Consider the following 20,728-nt stretch of genomic DNA (forward strand, 5'->3'; position numbering starts at 1 on the left):
GCTCGGGCGGAGCCCTGCAGGAGTAGATCATCACCACCATCGGCGCGCCATCACGCTGCCGGAGAACTCATCTACTTCTCTGTCTCTCTTGGTGGATCAAGAAGGTCGAGATCTTCATTGAGTTGTATGTGTGCTGAACGCGGAGGTGTCGTCCGTTCGGCGCTAGATCAGAACGGATCGTGGGACGACGGTGATTTGAACCGCGAAGTTGTACCACTACATCAATCGCGTTTCTTAACGCTTCCCGCTTAGCGATCTACAAGGGTATGTGGATCTAATCTCCTCTCGTAGATGGACATCACCATGATAGGTCTTCGTGTGTGTAGGAAAATTTTTGTTTCCCATACAACGTTTCCCAACACACACACGTACTGTGTCCGTAACTTAGAGATATTTTTATGGTAGGCGTGTAGCCCTACCGCGAGAGGCCATGACAGTAGGTTGTTATACCCTACCGCCAAGGTCTCCGGCGGTAGGAAAATGGTCAGGTCCGAATTTTTTTCTCAACCGGGATGAGATCCAGCTTAACTTTCAGCAAAAGGTCAAAACAATGAATTTGGACACAAACCTGTGGTGAGAAAAATGTACGAGCACTTGATCCAGTCGACCCTACATGCTTTACTAGCGCGACTCTACCATCAACGAAAACATCTCTACCTAATAATAATAATAAAGCAAATAGTGTTTCTGGTCGTATGTTGTCGTCACTTTTACACAGAAGTCCCTCCGCTTCTGAGTATTCAACACACAGTCCTATTTTAAGTGGATACTTTAAGAAAACGTTTCGTTCTTACACAAACCCCCTGCATTTTTGCCTATTCAACCCGCGATCCTTTTTAACCTCAATCGGCTACACGCAAACCATCCACGCAGCATCTGGATCGCAGCATCTGGATCAGGTCAACGCGGCGGCTCGAGCGGCTTGGGGAGATGCAGCGGCCAGAGCCCCTCCTCATCGGCGGAGAGAGATTGAGACGTGGGATGAGGAAGAAGCGGAGGAGAGTGAGAGGCGTCCGGATGGGGCGCTGACCTGGACGTGGACGGTCATCGGAGCTGCGGGCTGGAGGAGATCCGGAGGGGCGGCAGCGAGTGGCTTCAGCGTATGCGTCCTTCGTCCCTGACGATGGAGCATAGATGAGGCGATGGAGATGTACCACGGGGGAGGCGACTGGATGGGGAGCTAACCTGTCGACGGACGGTCGCGGGAGCCGCGGGCTAGAGGAGATCCGGAGGGGCGGTGGCGAGTGGCTTCAACGGATGCGTCATTCGTCCCTAACGATGGAGCAGAGAGGAGGCGATGGAGATGGACCACGGGGGAGGTGGTCGGATGAGGTGCTGACCTGGCGACGGATGGTCGCCGGAGCCACGGGTTGGAGGAGATCCGGAGGGGCGGCGACGAGTAGCTTCACGGGATGCGTCCTTCGTCCCACACAGCGGCATGCCCCTGTTTCCCGTCGACTCCATATCCAGCAAGCCGCCACTCTTCTTGCAGTACTCCCCCATGGCCCGCCGAGCCCTGATTCAACACACCACCGCCGGGCAGGGATACCGTGCTGGACCGTCGATCCCTGGTTCCCCTGTCGCACCACAGGTACAAAATCACACCAAATCGAGGCTTCTCTCCCTTATCCCGTCACGCACAGTCGCTGTCGTGCGTCACTCCTACCTCACATCATGCACATGCATCATCTGTAAAACTGTATTTCTTTTGTCCCTTTTTGGCGATACAATGTTGTGGCTCTCCTCTCGACGTGTATTTCTCATGCAGCGGCAACAACATCAGTGGAAGAAACACAACCTGTCCCCTTGTTTCTGCAATTTCGGTCATATTTGTTGATATCTACATGTAAGTCTTTCATATTTGATATAGCAGATGATTCCCTTACTTGAACAGATGAACTACGCTCTCAACTGCACTAGCTCTGTCACGCATTTTTCTTCATATCTGGAGTGACGGGATGAGGTTGAAGAAACAAGGGATTAATAGCAGAGAATGGTGAGGAACACCTGCAAAGTGGTGATGATGACCTTGGCAGGTGGAAAAAATTCAGAGCTATAATAAGATAATCCCATCGACAAAGTTGGCAAGGTTGATCTCTCAAAGTGTATGTATATATCAATCGTGATTTACTGTTTATGTTCTGAAAAAATGCAAAGTTGTGTAGACCACCCATTCATCAGTTCATGCGAGCACTAAAAGAAACATGCTGATCCGGAAGAAATTTCGAGCAGGTGGGTCATAGGTATCCATTTATCAGTTATACAGGTTCATTAGTGTGTAAGAGCAACTCTATCACATCCGCATCCTGCCCCTAACCGGAAAATAACCGCCAAAATGTGGGTCGGGACGGAAAAAACTGCCTGATCAGACCCCGTATCCCGCCCCGGCCCGTAAATATTTTTACGGGGCACGGCAAAATCTCGGCCCCAACCCGCGTATTCGCGGGTTTCCACCTCGCCGTTGCGGTGCCCCGCATATGAGCGAAAGCGGTTGGTGGGAGGACATTTCAGCCCGCGCTTTCCCCCACCAAAGCATATTTCGTAAATATGCTCTTTTATGGGTCCGTTATGTGGAGTCTGCATCCGCGTTCGTGCGCGCCGATCCGCATAGACGTTTTTACACGAACTGTAAACATGTTTTACGGACCGGACGAATACGGGGTCTGCTAGGATTCCTCTAAGACAATGTATGTATCTCGTCAAACCATTTGCCGGGATTTGTTCACGGAGTTGGTCGTGGGAATAGGGACGGAGGAGAGAAGAGTTTAGCGACATGGGGTGTGGACTGTGCAGAAGAGGAATAGAAGAGATGAGGATAAGTGGTAGGAGAGAGAAAATTAGGTAGATTATTATACTTATAAATAAATATATATTAAAATTAGAAACGGAATCTAAATAGTATATTGAGTTTTATTTATGTGTGTCTGGATTCACCATGCCCTAATCATAGATTTTTCGTGGGAAGAATAATACAATGTGATGCTTATTTTCTTCATAATTAATTGAAATGGAGCGTGCTACACCAAGTCCCAGGATGAACAAAAGAAAGAACATCACATTTGTTTTCCCGGAGGATATACCAAGATCTTTATTAGATATCGTTCCAACATGAACATGATGGAACTTCAAAGAACAACTGTTATAGTATGGTAGTTGTGGGTGTTCTTTGTCTTTTTGCTTTACATCATCACATGATTACTTATCTAAATGTTCTCTGCAGTTTCAATGGAATTTGTAGCCTACCTGTTGTCAGTGACATAGCTAGGGGGGTTCGGGTGGTCCATGGACCACCTTGAAATTTATCTACAGCCTATATATTATAGCAAAAATGAGTAAAATTTAATATGAATAATTAAATACAAATGAAAATTTTACTACTGGACCACCCTGAATTATTGAGCTGGATACGCTACTGTCTGTTGTAGCTATTCATTCTCCATGCAGGCATCACATTTATGCGTGCATTTGTAGCCTACCCGTTGTAGTTATTCATTGTGTTATAACTCCGCTAGCTGCTTAAAAAAGATCTATGCGTGCATTTAACCCAGGCATCGGGGTCCATAGATCTTGTTACGGCACGAAAATATTTGATGATTATCACTACAGACATCTTCAATCTCAGGAACACTCTGACTATGTGTTCGATTCTGTTGAAGACCCAATATATGATGATGAGGCGAGCATGACTGCACGGAGCAGGGCCACGCGCCCAGTGACGAAGACGGTTTGTGCCCATAGTTTATATTTTAGAGATGGTTTTGAATAAACGAGATGGTTTTGAATAAACAAGTAGTGGTGTGGCCCTATAACTGTAGGTTTGTCCGATACACTTGCACGCCACATATTTGATGAAATAGATAATGTGTGCATTTTCTGTCGCAGGTTCGAAACCTTACATTGCCAACAACTTTGCATAGTTAAAGGATACGTTGTTAAGACTTACACTTGTGTAGAAATAGCTGCATCATTGTAAAAGCTCTCACCATAAACTTTTGTTTTGTTTATTGTATTCAGAAATGAATTCTTAGGGCAACATCATTTCCATATAATTTTGTGCAAAGTTATTTCAGTTCAGAAAAGAGTTAACAATGATTTAATACACTTGAATGTGTACAGATGTGCAGGGAAGATTTACTATAAATTAATGAGATTTTATTATCATGCATAATTTCTGCCTCATATCAATGAAAGCTTTATTAGCCTGCATAATTCCTGCCACAGTGTAAATGAAAAAAGAAACTCTTCTATGGATCTACTCATAGCATTGCTCAACTTCATGAGATGTACATTTGTTGTCTCAAACTGTGATACTTGAATTTATCCATTCATCTTTAGTTTATATTTACTTGAAAACCTCGGCCAATTGAGACAAAGATTGCGGGTCGACAAGAACTTCCACAACAATATGATTAGAAGGAACACAAAACTTCTTACAATCTCAAACACAAGTTGTTTAGTCAAGCGAGGGATTTTAAATTGCAACCTTCTACTCGAAGTCTTGATATAATCCTAGCTGCCAATCTGATTCATCCTTGGCAGCAACCTAGCAGGATTATTTCATGATGGGGAGGACTACTGCTGGGATTGTACAACGAAATTGAGCTCTTTTAAAGCTTGCTTTTGGATATTTTGAAGAAAAAAAATGTGAGCCATTCTTTGTCATTTCTGCTACTTAAGTAGACTGTTTGGTTGATTTGACTCAGTGAGCAATGAGCCATGACTTAAGAAATATCCATTATCTATAGTAAATGTGCTATGTCATCTTTATATGATTATATAAAATAAATATTGTTTAATCGGTGGCAACAACCTTTACTTGAACATATTATCTCTTAGCAGAAACGGAAAGTATGGTGCTACGGAAATACTAAGATTTGGTTCAACATCCAACGAGTGATTAAAATCCATGTTGACTGCACCTTGCACAATCTAATTATTGTTAGATCAATCTAAGTATGGGGAGAAGCCTCTAGGTTGCCACGCGTCGACATGGTTAATGACTTAATGTTCAACCCGTAACAAGGCACCACGACATTTACTACTCCCTCCGTTTCATAATATAAGTCTTTTTAAAGATTCCACTAGAGGACTACATACGGATGTATATAGACATAGTTTAGAGTGTAGATTCACTCATTGTGTTCCGTATGTTTAGGAACCGAGGGAGTAGTATGTACTACAACTAGCCATAACTGGTATTGTACTCGCCATGGTGACGTGGACTTGCCTGCAAAATGTCTCGGTACTGTACTCCCGCAAACCAGACCCCCCCCCCCCCTCCCCGGGAGTAAATACTCCTGCCAGTGGGCGTAGGCACTGACAACGTGAACTTGCTGGGCACTGTGCGTGCCCGGCGGAACAGGCAGGTGCAGTGTGTACGAGTTACCTATATGTGGTACACGCATAGGCAGGAGCATCCGGGCAGGTCAGAGACCGGTGGGTGCAGCGAGCGATCGGTGTACCGGCGCGTGCGCTGCGGCTGCATCGATCGTACACTGGACATGCATTGCAGAATGAACCGGAGTTCGTGCGTGCAGTGGCCGACCGGCGAGCCTGAGCGACGAGAGCATTAATTACAACCCCACCCTTTAAATCCATCTCATCCGTTAGAACAGGCGGTCCGGTTATCGACAGTTTTAAAAAATTCGATTCAGATGGGTTTCTTAGAGCATGGTTAATAGTATGGCCAACTGCTGGCTATAAGCAGTCTTATAGCCCATCTTATAGCTAGTTTGTACAATAGTTAGCTATAAAAGAGTACTACTTTTGTCATATATGGCTTATATTTCATTCTCACAAAGCATCTAGGAGCACGTGCTAGAGCTGGCTCTTCACGAAGAGCCCGCTTCCCTTCTCTCTCCCCTTCTTTCTCATCCAACTCAGCAAAAATATAATATTTTAATCCTTACAACTTGCTGGCTGTACCTTATTGTATTTGCTCTTAACGGACCTCAAACGTCTAACCTGACCGATATCCGTCATCTCCAACTCAAATATAAGGAGAATATGAAGGAGCTCGGACACCTCTGTCATGTTGAACACGACAATCCGACTCTACCGCAAATTCTCCAAACCCTTCCTCCTCCTTTCATCGCCTCCAACATTTCCCGCATCCGAACCCTCGCCGTCCGGCACCCTTTCTTCCCATCCTCACCACCGGTCCCGATTCGTCGTCGTGATGTCTTCCAGCCCGTCCCCGACCTTTGCAACATAGACGCAGTCAGTCTCGTTCCTTGACGTCCCTTTGTCAACTTCGTCTTGCAAGCCGAAGAACGCCGCTGAAATATGCGACGTCGCCGACAGCAGGAGAGGGGTGCGGAGGCGAAGTCGGCGGTTGTGGAGACCATCGAGTAGATTTCTCCCCCGGCACGCCGGGCTCCCCGCACCCCGTCCATCCAAATGATGACGCGGATTATGCCGCCCTACTCCCTTGGGATGGAGGAGGATGCGACGGCCAGCTGGGCCATTCCGCAGAGCTTTTCGCCCGCGCAGAAGTCGTCATTCGATGAATGTGAGTCGCCATAGTTAAGCCGTCATTCGATGAATGTGAGTCGCCGTAGTTAAGCCGTCATTCCACGAATGTGAGTCGCCGCAGTTAGTTCGGGAGCGGATGAGCACGGGCACCGCCACCGCCCGGGGTGCACTCAACATGTTCGACAGAATGACTGACCTAGATCCGGTACGTTTGCTCATGTTCGAGGGTAGAGAGGAAGTTTGAAATTGAGAGGGAGAAGGTAAAGTTGGAAATGCAAGAGGGAGCGACCAAACGGTAACTCGAGAAGGCCAAGACATTTGGAGAGATCGAGTTCGAGAAGGAGAGGTTGCAACTCGCACGGGACACGAAGGATGCGAAGATCATGTTGGTGGACAAAACCCACTTGGATGCGCATGCAAAGAAATGGGTTGTGGATAAGAAGGAGAACGCCGACCCTAGGGCGCAGGAGGTGGTGACGGCAGCAGAGTTAGCGGCCAGGATGCAGGCGGAGCACGCAGCTGGGATGCAGACAGAGCTGGCTCCCCATGCGGAGCAGGACAAGCTGGACGAGGAGGATGCATGGGTGGACGCGGCCGATGAGTAATCCGACAAGCATCCTTTCTGGCTCGGACATTGGTTTTATTTTCCATTTCCAGTTTGTTAAACTATGCTTTGATTTGCTTTGTTTTAAATTATTGAATTCAGACAATTTGTATTGAATGATAGACGTGCATGGATTGTATGAATTTAAGGATTTTATTTAAAGTATGTGAATGTGTGACGCAATATATAAATAATCGGCGGACGCTGACCACGAACGTGCCCGAACGTGCCCCCGGATGTATAAGAGCATCTACAACTGGACCTTACTAATATGATCCCTCATATGCCCGCGGATGCGTCCGGGCGCGTCCGCGTACACTCACCGGACGCGTCTCATTTGTTGTCTTCCACATCCGTGTTCCTCATACTCGAAACCTCAAAACCATATAACCAATGCAATGCTACGTAAAAGTAGATCAACCCATTGTTCATTGGATCGGATTGCATCGCCGAACAAAAGGATCATAGTTCATCGGCAAATCCAAACTACGAAGTACCTAAACATAATTAAAATATAAACAAAACAGGGAAGCACGGAGGAAATCACCATTTCCTTGCCGCCCCATTCCCCTTCCGGACGTCCACGTCGATGTGCTCCTCCTCCGTGTAGGCGTCGGCGTGCGGTGGAGCATCGTCATCGTCATTGGAGCCGAACGTGGTGGAGGCGTCGCTGTCATCATCGCCGGAGCTGCACCGCATGCGGGACAGCCTGCGGAGCATACGGTCCTGCTCCTTCGCGTCGCGGGCTGCTTTTGCCTTCATTGCCGCCTCTTTCGCTGCCTCGCGCTTGGATAACTGGATGGCCAGTCGGAGCGCCTCGAAATTCTTGCGATGGTGGCGACGCGCATCCGTCTCTGCCGTCGCCAGCGAGCGACGCAGGACGCCATCGAGGAGCGTGTCCTCGGGGTCGACCATCGCGCTCGAGGTCGAACGTAGCGCGGCCGGCTTCTCCCCCCTCTCCCTCGCCCGATGTCGCTCGTGCCGGGATGCACGTGCCTCGGATTCCGGCGTCCTCATGCGCCCCGCCCCCGAAGCAGACACGAGGACCCAGCTGTGGCCAGACACCGCTTTGGGAGCTGAAGGTGGTGGAGGTGGGCGGCGTACCTGAGCAGCACCGGACCGACCGGAGCGGGAGCGGCTGGAGTTGTGCGCCTTGCGAGAAGGGCCTCCAACGTCGGTGGTGCTCCGTTGGCGTGCGACGGGCCCGAAGGATGCAGATCCACCACCGCGAGAGCCTCCTTGGTCCTACAACGACCGACACAACACGATGCGGAGGGCCACCTCCTTCACATCGACGTTCGATTCGTCGAAGCTACTCCCGTCGCCGGCCATCGGGTCGGAGAGTGGGGGATTGGAAGTGGAGTGGACGGAGAGTGAACTGTCGGATGTCTATGGTTTCCGGATTGTGGTATTTAGTGGGTATGTGGTGGGCCGGGCTGACGTGGTGGTGGGGTCGATGGTGGGCCAGGTCTGTCAAGCGGGCTTGGTCGGGCACGCCCGGGGTCCCCATATCCGCCCCATGTTTGGGCTGGATATGAAGGGTGCCGGTCAGCCTGAGCGTTTGAGGTTCCTTTAGGGCGTTCACCTGGGTCGCTTTTTACTGACCGGACGCTGACTTACGAGTTGTTTGAACATTTGAGACGAATATAAGGGGTCCGTATGTAGATGCTCTTAGGGGTTGGATTTGTAAGTCGGTCGTAGATGCTCTGAGTGAGGTGTGTCGTGAAGTGGATCCTAGAACGTTGCGGTTAAACCTGAGAATGGTTTCATATTTGAACCATACCCATTTAATGTCATTTTCAACCCTATCAAAACTACACCGACTACTTTTCCACTCAAACCAATTTAAACCCAATATATAAGCATGGGTTTAAACCTAGTAGATAACTATCGGTTTGCTTCACTGTACATATAATTGCACAAATTGACATGTTAAGAAGCAAATGAGATAGAAAATGTATAAGTGCATCTACAACAGTTTGAGAACAAAGTTATCCTTGAGATAAAGTCAACAAACAACAAATGTATTAAAACCAAATTGCTTAGTCGAAGCACAAGCAAACACTTTCAATTTTCATGTGGTATTTTCCCACAATACATAATTATACAGTGCATTACAACATGCACGTGGATCAAAGGTATCTGTTCTCGGTCGTCGTTGGTTATTGAACATAACCAATGCGTGAAAGCCGGTTTGAACCCATAATTTATAACAGCTAATAACCAAATTGTTTACCCCATAACAAACTACATCCAAATTAGTTTGTTCACATACCTAAATCAAAACCAAACTAAAAAAATCTAACGCAATAAAACATGAACCAATCAAACACAAAACAAGAACGAAACCGTTATACCCGGTTTTTCAATAATCATTTTCAGGTTTAGTTGCAGTCGACCATGTCCATGTGCACCCGTGTCCTCGGGTGGGTGCAACACAACTACTCCCTACGTTCCTAAATATAAGACCTTTTAGAGATTGCACTGTAAACTACATACGGATGTATATAGACATATTTTAGAGTATAGATTCACTCATTTTGCTCCGTATGTTACGGACATGTTTGGGACTGCTTCACTCCATCAAAGTCAGCTCCGCTTCATCAAATCCACTTTAGAGCAGTTTCATATAGGAGTTGCAACCATTTCAAGAGAATGTTTGGCTCTCATTTAGCTCCAGCTTTACGGATGGAAAATTTGGTGAAAAGGATCTATTTGATTGGATGAGAAGTAAGAAACGAAGGGGTATCCACTTACTGGTGGCAGTGGTGGGTAATTTTCTTTCAACTCCAGCTTCTATAATTCTATGGAGCACCTCCTAGGGAGCTTCACAAAAAACAAGGAGTTGGACCCCAGATTCTAGTTTTTTTGCAGAGTGGTATATCGTGGAGCTACCCCGTTTGGCTTACATTTTCTAGAGCGGAGCTGAATTTTCTGGAGCAGAGCAGTCCCAAACAGGCTCGTAGTCTTCTAGTAAAATCCTTAAAAGGTCTTATATTTTGGAACGGAGGGAGTACACAAGAGCATGTGTGGGCCAGCCAGGCTACGCCTCGCGTGGGTGCGCGGGGTGCACTGGTGATCGGACGTGCTCCCTGTACCATACGGCGGGTGGCGGCAGCTGGCCAAACATCTCCGCGCACGCCGGTACACTAGCCGGCGAGGAAGCTAAGCTTGGACGAAAAATCACGAGACATGAGCCGTAAGAGCAACTCCAACCGGGGCAAAATTTTGTGTTTTAACCCTTTTAATGAAGTATAAATCAAGATTTAATCCTCGTTTGTAAAAGAATTTTGGGATCTGATCATTTTTCTACCGTTGGGCCCCATAATGATAGGGTGTAACAAACTACCGCCAATGTCCCGGCGGTAGCAAAAGAGATCACGTCAGGGGAGTGCACCCCTACCGACACATGTGCTTGCGGTAGCATATGCAACCCTATCGCCGATGTGTCTGGCGGTAGGGTGAGTGCGTGCAGATTTTTTTTACGGTAGGACGTGCAACCCTACCATCACGGACCATGGCGGTAGGTTGTTATACCCTATCGTCATTGGGGCCTCACGATAGAAAAAGAGTCACATCTCAAAAAAATACTTCAGTAAAATGGTCAAAACACGAAATTTAGCCCCAACCGGGCGACCCATTTCGTCCGCCACCGTCTGGTTGGGTCGCTGTGGACAAAATTGATGGTCCAACACGCCGACCCATTCCCAAGACACGTCCGCGCGGACCCATTTCAGGCCCAAATTTGGGGTGAAAATGCGTCCTCTTGGTTCCCGCCGCGACCCCACATGGTGGTCGGCCAACTACCACTCACGTCTTTATTAATGGCGACCAAAGACCACGGGCGTCCTTTCTTAATCTGAGCGAGCGTGGGGGGGGGGGTCCTCATCCGCTTCTAGAAGCCGTCCCCATCTAGGCACCGCCTGTGCTCCCCCGTCGGCGACTAACCCTAGCCACCATGGGGTTCTTCTCAGGCACAGGTTCAAGCTCAAGCAAGAACAAGGGCAAGGTCCCCGCCCTCCCTTAGCACACCCTCCCCTCGTTGTCATCTTCCCACCCGCCTTGGCAGCGGATAAACATCCCAATGCACCACGCGAGGTGGCACTAGGAGCATCGCATCCCCTTCCCCTATCCCGGTGTCACGCTGCCACATGACTAACACTTGGATCCGGAGAGGATCCCACAACCGATAGTATTGCGGTCAGCGTGGGCGCAAGCAGAGGAGGTGTGGCGCCGGCGGTAGCAGTTGACGCCTGAGCAGCGGCTCAACCCCGCCTACACAGCAGACTTTCGATTGGGAGATCTGGTTTGCATTTGAGCACGAGGAGCAACACCGGCGCGGCGTCGGCAATGTGCATGATGGTGCCCCGCCACCCCTCGTCGTGCGTGACGAGGACCAAGAGGCGGAGGCCGCCTACCAGGAGGCGCTAGCGGCTGCCCTTCGTGAGAGCGAGGAGGAAAGCGGTGCAAGGAGGAGGAGGCTTACCACGCGCGACTAGCGGAGGCCATGTCGCTCTTCGTTGTCGGCGACTGCGTCATGCCGCCACTGGCCCCGCCGTCCCCAGCCCAGCCTGAGCCGGTCCTCCCCGTATGGGAGACGTACGTGTCAAACGACGTAGTGCGCGAGTGGGTCAGCTCGCCACCCATCTGGTTGAGGGTGACGCCGACGCGGGAGCGACTCTACCTGGAGCACTGGCGGCAACGGCTGCTGAAGGAGGAGGGCATCGAGGGGTGAGGGCTAGAGCCCAACCAGCGGTGGTGCAGCCACCGGCAGGCGACGGCGTAGCCGCGTGGGAGACAGCGTTGCCCTCGGCTGGCCCGGTGCCGACGCTCGTCGACCTCACTGGCCCCGATGACGATGAGAAGAAGGACGCCTAGGGCAGCGCGTCTCTAATTTTATGTATTTAATTAATGTATGATGGACTCGTGGACTACTTTCCGTCGTTGAGGCCGGCATTAGTGTTTAATTAATATATTTTTCCTAATATTTATGTTGTATTTTTTCGCACAGTCATGGCAGTGTTGGACGCAATTGTCGACCAATTTTAAAAAACGGACATGGATATCTGCCGAATCGATACAAACGTATAAAATACGGACAAAACGTTCGTCCCTTTGGATCGTACGGTTGAAGTTACTCTAACATACGCCAACACGCAGCTCTCGATCACAAACAAAAGTATTTCTTTCGTCCCATAATATAAGAACGTGTTTGACACTACATTAATGTGAAAAAAAGCTCCTATCTTACAGGACAGAGAGAGTAGTTTTCTATATTTTGCTGCTTCATTATACAGCAGCAACATCTCAGGCCAGGTCTGAAATTAAAACACAAGTTTAGAGACTGGCTAATATTAGCTTAACCATTTCCTAGTAAACACATCTATTGTTTTTCAGATGGATAAATACAGGCCATTGCAAGGAAATTGAAGTATACTTCTAGAAAATGAAAATAGAACTAGTCACCTTTCTTCAAAAGTTAAACAAATTACATCAGTTTGAAAAAAAAAGTTAATCACACATGGACCTCTGGTACAGTAAAAAGATACTTCCAATTGCTTTGAAGTTTTTGCCTCTAGCTCCATGGCCGCATCTCAAAATTACTGACCTTCAGTGTAGATATAGACAAAATTGCATAAGCTGGAATAAAGTCAGAGTTGCATGTAATGTTTGCGCTACATTAAAGCCCATATGTTTTTTCAGGCCCATTTGGCCTAATTAAAGCCCGTGTTTTTTTCCAGACACATTCAGGCCCATTTCGGCTACATTAAAGCCCGTATGTTTAATTAGACCCATTTGACCCTCTCTACTTTATTGTGCCGCAATTTGGGATTAGGCACTAAATGGGCCAGCTGTAGATCAGCAGAGAAGCAAATGGCTTCTTGTCTGTAAAAAACCATTTTGCTAAAAGATCAGAAAAGTAATCAAATGGCTATTACATTGCAAAAAAAAAGTAATATTGCATCCTCTAAAAATAAAGCACCTCTTGCACAAACATGCACAGCAAAACACCCAAACGACTGCGCAATGAGCTAAAGACTATATTTGTTACTAGTTTTGTATATTTTTCTATGTTTGGCTAATCAATTCTTTTTCTAGATGTTTTTATTCGAATACTATCAATTTGTTCATCTTCAATCACGGCAGTACAAAGAACATCATCGACAATAAAAATTACAACCATGTTCGTGTATCACTTAGTGACGACTACAAACACTCGAGCGAGTCGAAGGCATCTCGCCGTCATCGTCTATCCCTCACTGGAGCGGGGCAAACCTTGCTGTACTCGACAGTCATAAAGTCGTCGTGTAAAGGTCACATAGGACCATCCCACCAGAGTAGCAATCATCGCCGATGAAGAAAGTCGTGGATCAGAAGGATCAAACATGTAAACACCCAAACGAAGACGAACGAAGACCTAATTCAAACAGATCCGTTGAAGACCAGCACCGATCGAATCCCACGAGATCCGACGAAGACACACCTCCACCCGCCTTTCGACGATGCTAGACGCACCCTCAACACAGGGATAGAACATGGGAGACATTATTCTTACTAAGGAACATCGCCATCGCCACACAACCCCAAACAAGACGTTAAACCTAACAAGAACGAGAACGGGATCCCTCCCGTCAGCAGGGGCCAAGATATTCCACACCTCCATAGCCTAGAGGCTATCAGAGATGGGGCGGACCGGCGGCGGCACTCATAGGACAAGAAGAGCTTATCTTGTGGAGGAGGAAAGAGATGTTTTAATTGGATGAAAATGATGTTTTCAGGAGAGTTCTCTAAATTCTTGCACATTTCTCAAGGCATTTATAAAATAAATCTAGCATAAAACATTCCACTAACCACAAACTCATATAAAATTGGCCACTTTTAAAAATTATTATTGGTAATGTTTGTGCGGGTGAAAGAGTGACAACATTGTTTCTTCAGTTTAATTGCATCCTCTTTATCATAGTCTTTGAAGTATTTCTTCAAACAGAGATTGACGCCGCGAAGAAGGTGTTTTCATTGTAATTCTTAGTCATATAAGTTACTTTGTATTTTTTTGAATCTTAGGTCCATACCAGTATACATTTAATTGTTATGAGTATGAATAAAATTATAGGTGTTTTAGAAAACAACTCAGATAAAATATGATTTCACTTATGATTTATTTTTTCATACGGAGTTGCTTTTTTGCATGAGGAAGATGAATTCGCCTTATCAAAACTTATTTTCAGAAAAGACCCGGTGCTACGACACAAATGGATAGACAAACATACACACACTGCCGCACAACATTCACTAGAGATTTGAGTCGTGATACTTAAAATGTTGACAAAGTCACTTAAACACTTCGCACTCGACGAAAACTTTGTCTATTGTTAAAATAATATCAGGGGTGAGCTAGCATACAACCACACTCCTAAGCAAGCATGAACCTGTATACGGACCTGTGGGTAAAGTTATTAAGAGATTGCAATGCACTCTCTTCCATTTCCTGTGTTCAAAATTTAGTGTTTGCTTGAAAAATGATCAAACATCATGGGACGGAGGGAGTAACATTCTACTGTTATGTCCCTTCAGATGACGTGTAATGGAAGTCGCAATTGAAAAGGACCCATTTTGATCATTTTTATTTGATGAGGCGTAGCACAAACGCGAATGGTAGTTTGAAACGAGAGTACTGCTTCCTTCGTTCCACAATATAAGAAATTTTTACAAACACTTTTTAAACTAACCAAGAGAAGAATTTTACTTTTGGTGACACCTTCCACACTATGAAATTTATTGAGAAAATAGTCAACCCAGGGAATCGAACCTTGTAAAACGTGCCCTTCTAGTAGTAAATTCCATCATTCGAATGCTTTTAAACGATGTCATCCTCGGTTTGCTCGTCAAGTTGGAAATCATTTATCCCGGACGTAGGCACCTGTGATGACCGTGCCAAGTTATGGGTCGTTTTAGTGAAATGTTAAGCATCACACGAACCCGTAGCACCACTCATCGTGTCAATTCTGTTGCGGTATACTAGTAATTGGTGGTTCTTCTGTTCTCCTTGTCTTTGATGAAGTCCCGAGACCCAGAATGTTCGAGCGGCGCACGCACACACCTGAGTATATACTTCCACTGCCAGTCCGCGACCCGGCGTCGACCGCGTGTGTTGGCAGACCGCGACCGGGGGAGCGACGGCGCGACCAGGCGCGCTGGCTGCCCTGAGACGGAAGCAACGGAGCACACGGTGGTGGATCGCTGGCCGGCCGAGGGAGACGCAAGTCGCCGGTCCCCGCCGGCATGCATATGCATTTGCATCTGCATCTGCACGCACCGAACCGACGGTTGCCGTCCCGTATCCGCGAGATGGACAGAGCGCTCTAATCTGTCGGAGCCGACGTACTCAGTCTGCCAAGTCCGGGTTCGTGGCAACTGTCAAGACAGTATTACCCTGGGCCATCACTCGTTTCCTGCACCTGCACTGGTCAGTCTGGCGAGTTTATCGTATTTTCGAGGGGTCAACGAGTAGACAACGACAACACAGTCTCTCCGCAAGAGCGCCGATGGCTCGGGATAAAATTTCAGAGTGCATATATTTTGGTGCTCTAAATCGATGATGATTTAAATTTAGAACATAAAAAGTGTTTTTTACATTAAAAAAAGACTCAACTTCAACAGATGGTCTAAAATGAAGATGTAAAAAAAGAGCAACTCCAACTGATGGTCCAAAATAAAGATGCAAAACCGGCCGGCGGCTGCTGTTCAGCCACTGTACAACCGCACATATTGTAAAATCATCTAAAAACAACATAAAAATTATACATGCCCACGGTATCAAATGATCACATAGTTCTCCAAATTCATGAGATCAGATGCAACACAATACAACATAGTTTTATACAACACAACATAGTTATGTGATAATTTCATCGTGTAGCAAGTAGCATCTTCAATAGATGTTGTATATTTTGGTGCTTCAAACAGATGATGGTTCAAATTTAAAACATTAAAAAGTGTATTTTACATCTTCGAAAAAGGCTCAACTCGAACAAATGGTTCAAAACGAAGATATAAAAAAAAAACTCCTACTGATGGTCCAAAACGAAGATGCAAAACCGGCCAACGGCTGCTGTTCATCCACTCTACAACCGCACTATTGCAAAAAACATCTAAAAACAACATAACAGGTTATACATGTCCACAATATCAAATTATCACATAGTTCTTCAAATCCATGAGATCAGATGCAACACAAATACAACATAGTTTTACACAATACAACATAGTTTTTCACAAAAAAATAATGAAACTATGCGGCTCTTTCGCCATGCCATTTCCAATGCTCTTCCATCAAATCTTTCTGGAGTTGATCATGCACATCGGTGTCTCTAACCTCGCTGTACACCTTCATGAAACGTCTGATGCGTTGTTCTTTTCGCATGCGGTTAATAGGAATGCCCATCGAGTGATAGAAGTGTAATCTAAATGTTTTCCACGCTCGTTCTCAATGATCATATTATGCATGATCACGCAAGCAGTCATGCTGTACCAAAAGGTCTTTTGATCCCATAATCTAGATGGTCCTCGCACAATAGCAAATTGAGATTGCAAAATCCCTAAAGCCCTCTCAACATCTTTCCTAGCGGCCGCTTGCACATTGTGAAAGACGAGTTCTTTCTTACCTTCGGGTTTTGCAACCGGCTTGACAAATGTACTCCACCTTGAGTAGATTCCATCTACAATATAGTACCCATAGTTGTATGTACGGACATTTGCTTCACTGGTGGTGCTTCTCCATTTGCTAACTTGGCAAACAGAGGTGACCGGTCGAGCACGTTGATGTCGCTGCAAGATCCAGGCATCCCAAAATATGCATGCCAAATCCATGTTTCATGATCGGAACTGCCTCAAGAATGATAGTGGCATCCTTCCCACGACCCTTGAATTGTCCATGTCATGCTTTTGGGCAGTTCTTCTATTTTCAATGCATGCAATCCACAGACCCGAGCATACGTGGAAACCCTCGAGCTTTCTTCATCTCCAAAAGCCTCTGAGTGTCGTGAGCATTGGGTGCTCTCAAGTACCATGGACCAAACACTTCTACCACAGTCATTGCAAATTTCTTGACATAGAAGATAGCAGTGCTCTTTGCCATCGCCAAGTTGTCATCAATGTAATCTGCCGGAACACCATATGCCATCATGCGCAAAGCGGTAGTGACCTCTTGTTCAATGCTAAGGCCAAGCAACCCAGCACAGTCCTTCTGTGCTCGAAGGCTGGATTGTGTTGCTTCGGGGAATTGCAAGTGTGGATGAACAAGTCTTTCCACATTCTGAAATGACGTCGAAAGTAATTCTCCGGGAAAACAAGTGGTGATCCAAAGTAGTTGCGCATAAACCGGTTGTGTGCATCAATCCGTTCTCTCCAAATGAACACACGACCGTAGACGAAACCACCGTGCTTTTGCTTCTTCCCCTTGTGCATGGCCACTAGCATAGCAATGTCCTCTTCTTCTTCAAATCAAATTCCTCGTCCGACGATGAATCGTCCACGAATGAGGAGTCAACCGAGCTCATCTACAATGCAGACAATCACCGTCAAACATACTATCCAATCCCAATTTAAATCATCAAGTTTCGTCTTTTTTACCCTGGGGAATTCCGTCGAACACCTTGTGTGCAGGATGGAAGAAGATGGACGACGGTTGGATTGGTCGCTGCTGCTGACGGCGGTGCAAAGGAGAAGGGAGCATGGCGGTCGGCGGAGCGGAGCTATATGGGCTGCCGGACCGCCGGAGTCGGTGAATCCAGCCGCGGCTGCTTCTCGAAACGACGACGTCGGGGCGGCTGCGAGACGCCCTTCGGCGGGAGAGGCGCCGCGGGCTAGGGCGGGAGAGGGCGGCGACGACGACGGTGACTTGGGCGGTGCCGGCAGTGACTTTGGATGGCTGGTGCTCGGTCGCGGGCGGGCGATCGCGAGGTGGAAGGGGAATGAACTGGCGGTTGGTCATCTGACGGGCGGCTGCGGTTTTACATCAGTTGTATCTCGTGATGTAAATTTGCATCACGAAGTTTTCATTTTTACATCTCCGGAAGGCGGTGATGTATTTTTTTTACATATGGACCATTTGTTGGAACATCGCGTTTTGCTCGCGAAGATCCAAAAGTTAGATATTTCTACATATAGACCATCTATTGAAGATGTTCTTAAGCCAACTTCAATGAGCCACCTCACAGCATCTACAACGACATACTCCCTTTGTACCAAATTAATTATAGTTGAGAAGAACTAAACTACTTCTTCTCAACTACAATTATTTTGGTACAGAGAAGTATATAGCTAATATCAATGGCGGAGCCATCGCCCAACTACCCCACGCGGTTGCCGAGGCTCAACCAGGTAGTTGCCCACGGGCGTGAGAGCTCCGGTGTGTGGTTGCATGTGAGACAACTATGACGTGGAGCAAGGTTTCCAAACGTGACCGGGCAGCGTGATATCGTCCTCATATTTGAGACGAGTTTGAGGCGTGTCGGTCAGTCTGAACGTACAGGGACGAAATGAGGTGTCCGGTTGGGTCATTTTTCTGACCGGGCACTAACCGGACGGGGCGTTTTGGGAGTTTAGGGAGAGAGTAGGGGGTTCGGATGTAGATGCTCTCATTTGGTCTGACGGTATCCATTTGGAACGAAATGAATAGATTCGGTGGCCCAACTCACGGGAGCAATCCAAAATGTGTCTGGCTCGTGTCCGCTTTAGCGAAAACTATGTGAAGTTTTGGGTCCAATTTGCGTCCAGCCGTACACTGGACGGACACACGCCTTGTCATCCGCATATCGGCCTGCATGTCGACCTCCCTACCACTCCCCGCTGACCCATTCAATCCACATGGACGGACGAGCCTCTAGGTCAGCCTCCTTCCCCCTTCGGTTGTCCTCGACCATGTCCTTTTTAATGGCAAAGCCATGGACCGGCCAGTCCACCTCGTTGAGGTGTCCAAACACTTCCACTCCCTGCCCCATCCAGCCCCGACTAGCAAACCCTAGCGTCGTCCAGCTCAACCCTCTTCGTTCCCCATTGGCCGCCTTTATGGGGTTTTGGAAGTGGGTTCCTAGCAAGAAGGCCTATCACGACCACGAGACAGGGTCATCCTTCGCGTCATCGGGAAGCGCCATCGTGAATGTCACCTCACCAACCGCTTCTCCATTTGCCCTTCGCCAGACCCGTCGCGCTTTCGACCGTACGTGAAGGTGAAGGTATGCCAACGCTATTGGCAGACCAGCACCCCACTTCCATGGACCAATGCTCACCTCCCAAATGGGTGGATCTGAGCCCGGATCAGGGTGCATATTCTCGCCGTCGCATTGAGCGGCCGCACACCACCTCCTGGAAATCAACCGTCGGCACACTCGGATCCTGTGCCACCTCCTTGCCAATTGCAGGTATGACATGGACTCACCGCTCTAGGACAGTTGGTTCCAGGACAATCCCGGCATGCGCCCGCAAACAGTTCTTTGTGAGGCATGCTCGTGAGCCCCATGTGCGCGCACCAAGAGCGCATGGTAGTAAGCGGGTGCGCGACCTAAAGCCGACACCCTCCCCTTCTCCGTTCCCGCCGTCACCACCACCTCCCACCATTACCGCCGAAGAGGAGGAGCGGTTGGTGCAGGCCATGATGGAGGACTCAGAGAGGGAGTTCAAGCGCAGGCAGGAGGAGTAGTGGAAGGGACTGGAGGAGATGATGGCGCTCTCCTCCGCCGGCGATGTTTATGTCCCCGAGCTGGACGTGAAGCGGGAGGTGAAGTGGAAGGTGATGGATGACCGTCCATCCACCCCGGTGTGGAACCCAACCTTGTATGGGCAGGCTTGACCGTGGACGACCACGATGTCATGCAGCATGCCCTCGCCACCACCGGCAACACCGCCGACCTCATGAGCGTCATGGTTACCATCCCCGGCACCACCACAGCCTGCTGCGCAAATCGCAGCCACATGTCGCGCCTGCCCAAGCTTCGCGACCACCAACAGACCTCTGAGGCTCTGACATCCGCCTCCCTGCATTGACCTCACCTGGGAAGAGGAGGACGAGGGCGACAACGTGTGAAAACAGCCACATCATCGGTGGCGGCAACATAAGGCAGCCACGATAGCAACGACTAGATCTACCTTTAAAAAAATGAAGTTAAGTTAATGTGGGCCCATGACTTTTGTGAACTTTTTAATAAGTTTATTGTAATATATACCTTTTTAATTATTTTATAATATCTTTTAGTGTTCAAAATCAAATAAATGGTTCGCGATGCAGTGGCCGATTGTACATATTTATAGGACACGATAGTTCGTTTTGTCAATGCGGATGCAAAAACAGGTAAAACGAACGTTTGCGATCGTTCCTTAGAATTGGGCTAAGCACACGATACATCTGATGCCCCACCGTGCTTCAAACTTCAAACCTTTCGACCGCGTATACCTTGTGAAATAATCCTGGATATATCACAAAACACTGATGTATATTTTTTTCTTCTTCTTTTCTCCTTTTGCAGTCAACAAACACGTATATCCAACTTTACATGAGAAATCATCCTGGATATAGCACATAAACACTGATGTATATATTTTTCTCTTTTCTCCTTTATCCAACTTTATATGAAACGTAAACACCGACGTACA

Source organism: Hordeum vulgare, chromosome 7H (assembly GCF_904849725.1).
Source record: "Hordeum vulgare subsp. vulgare chromosome 7H, MorexV3_pseudomolecules_assembly, whole genome shotgun sequence".
In the NCBI taxonomy this organism is placed as follows: Eukaryota; Viridiplantae; Streptophyta; class Magnoliopsida; order Poales; family Poaceae; genus Hordeum; species Hordeum vulgare.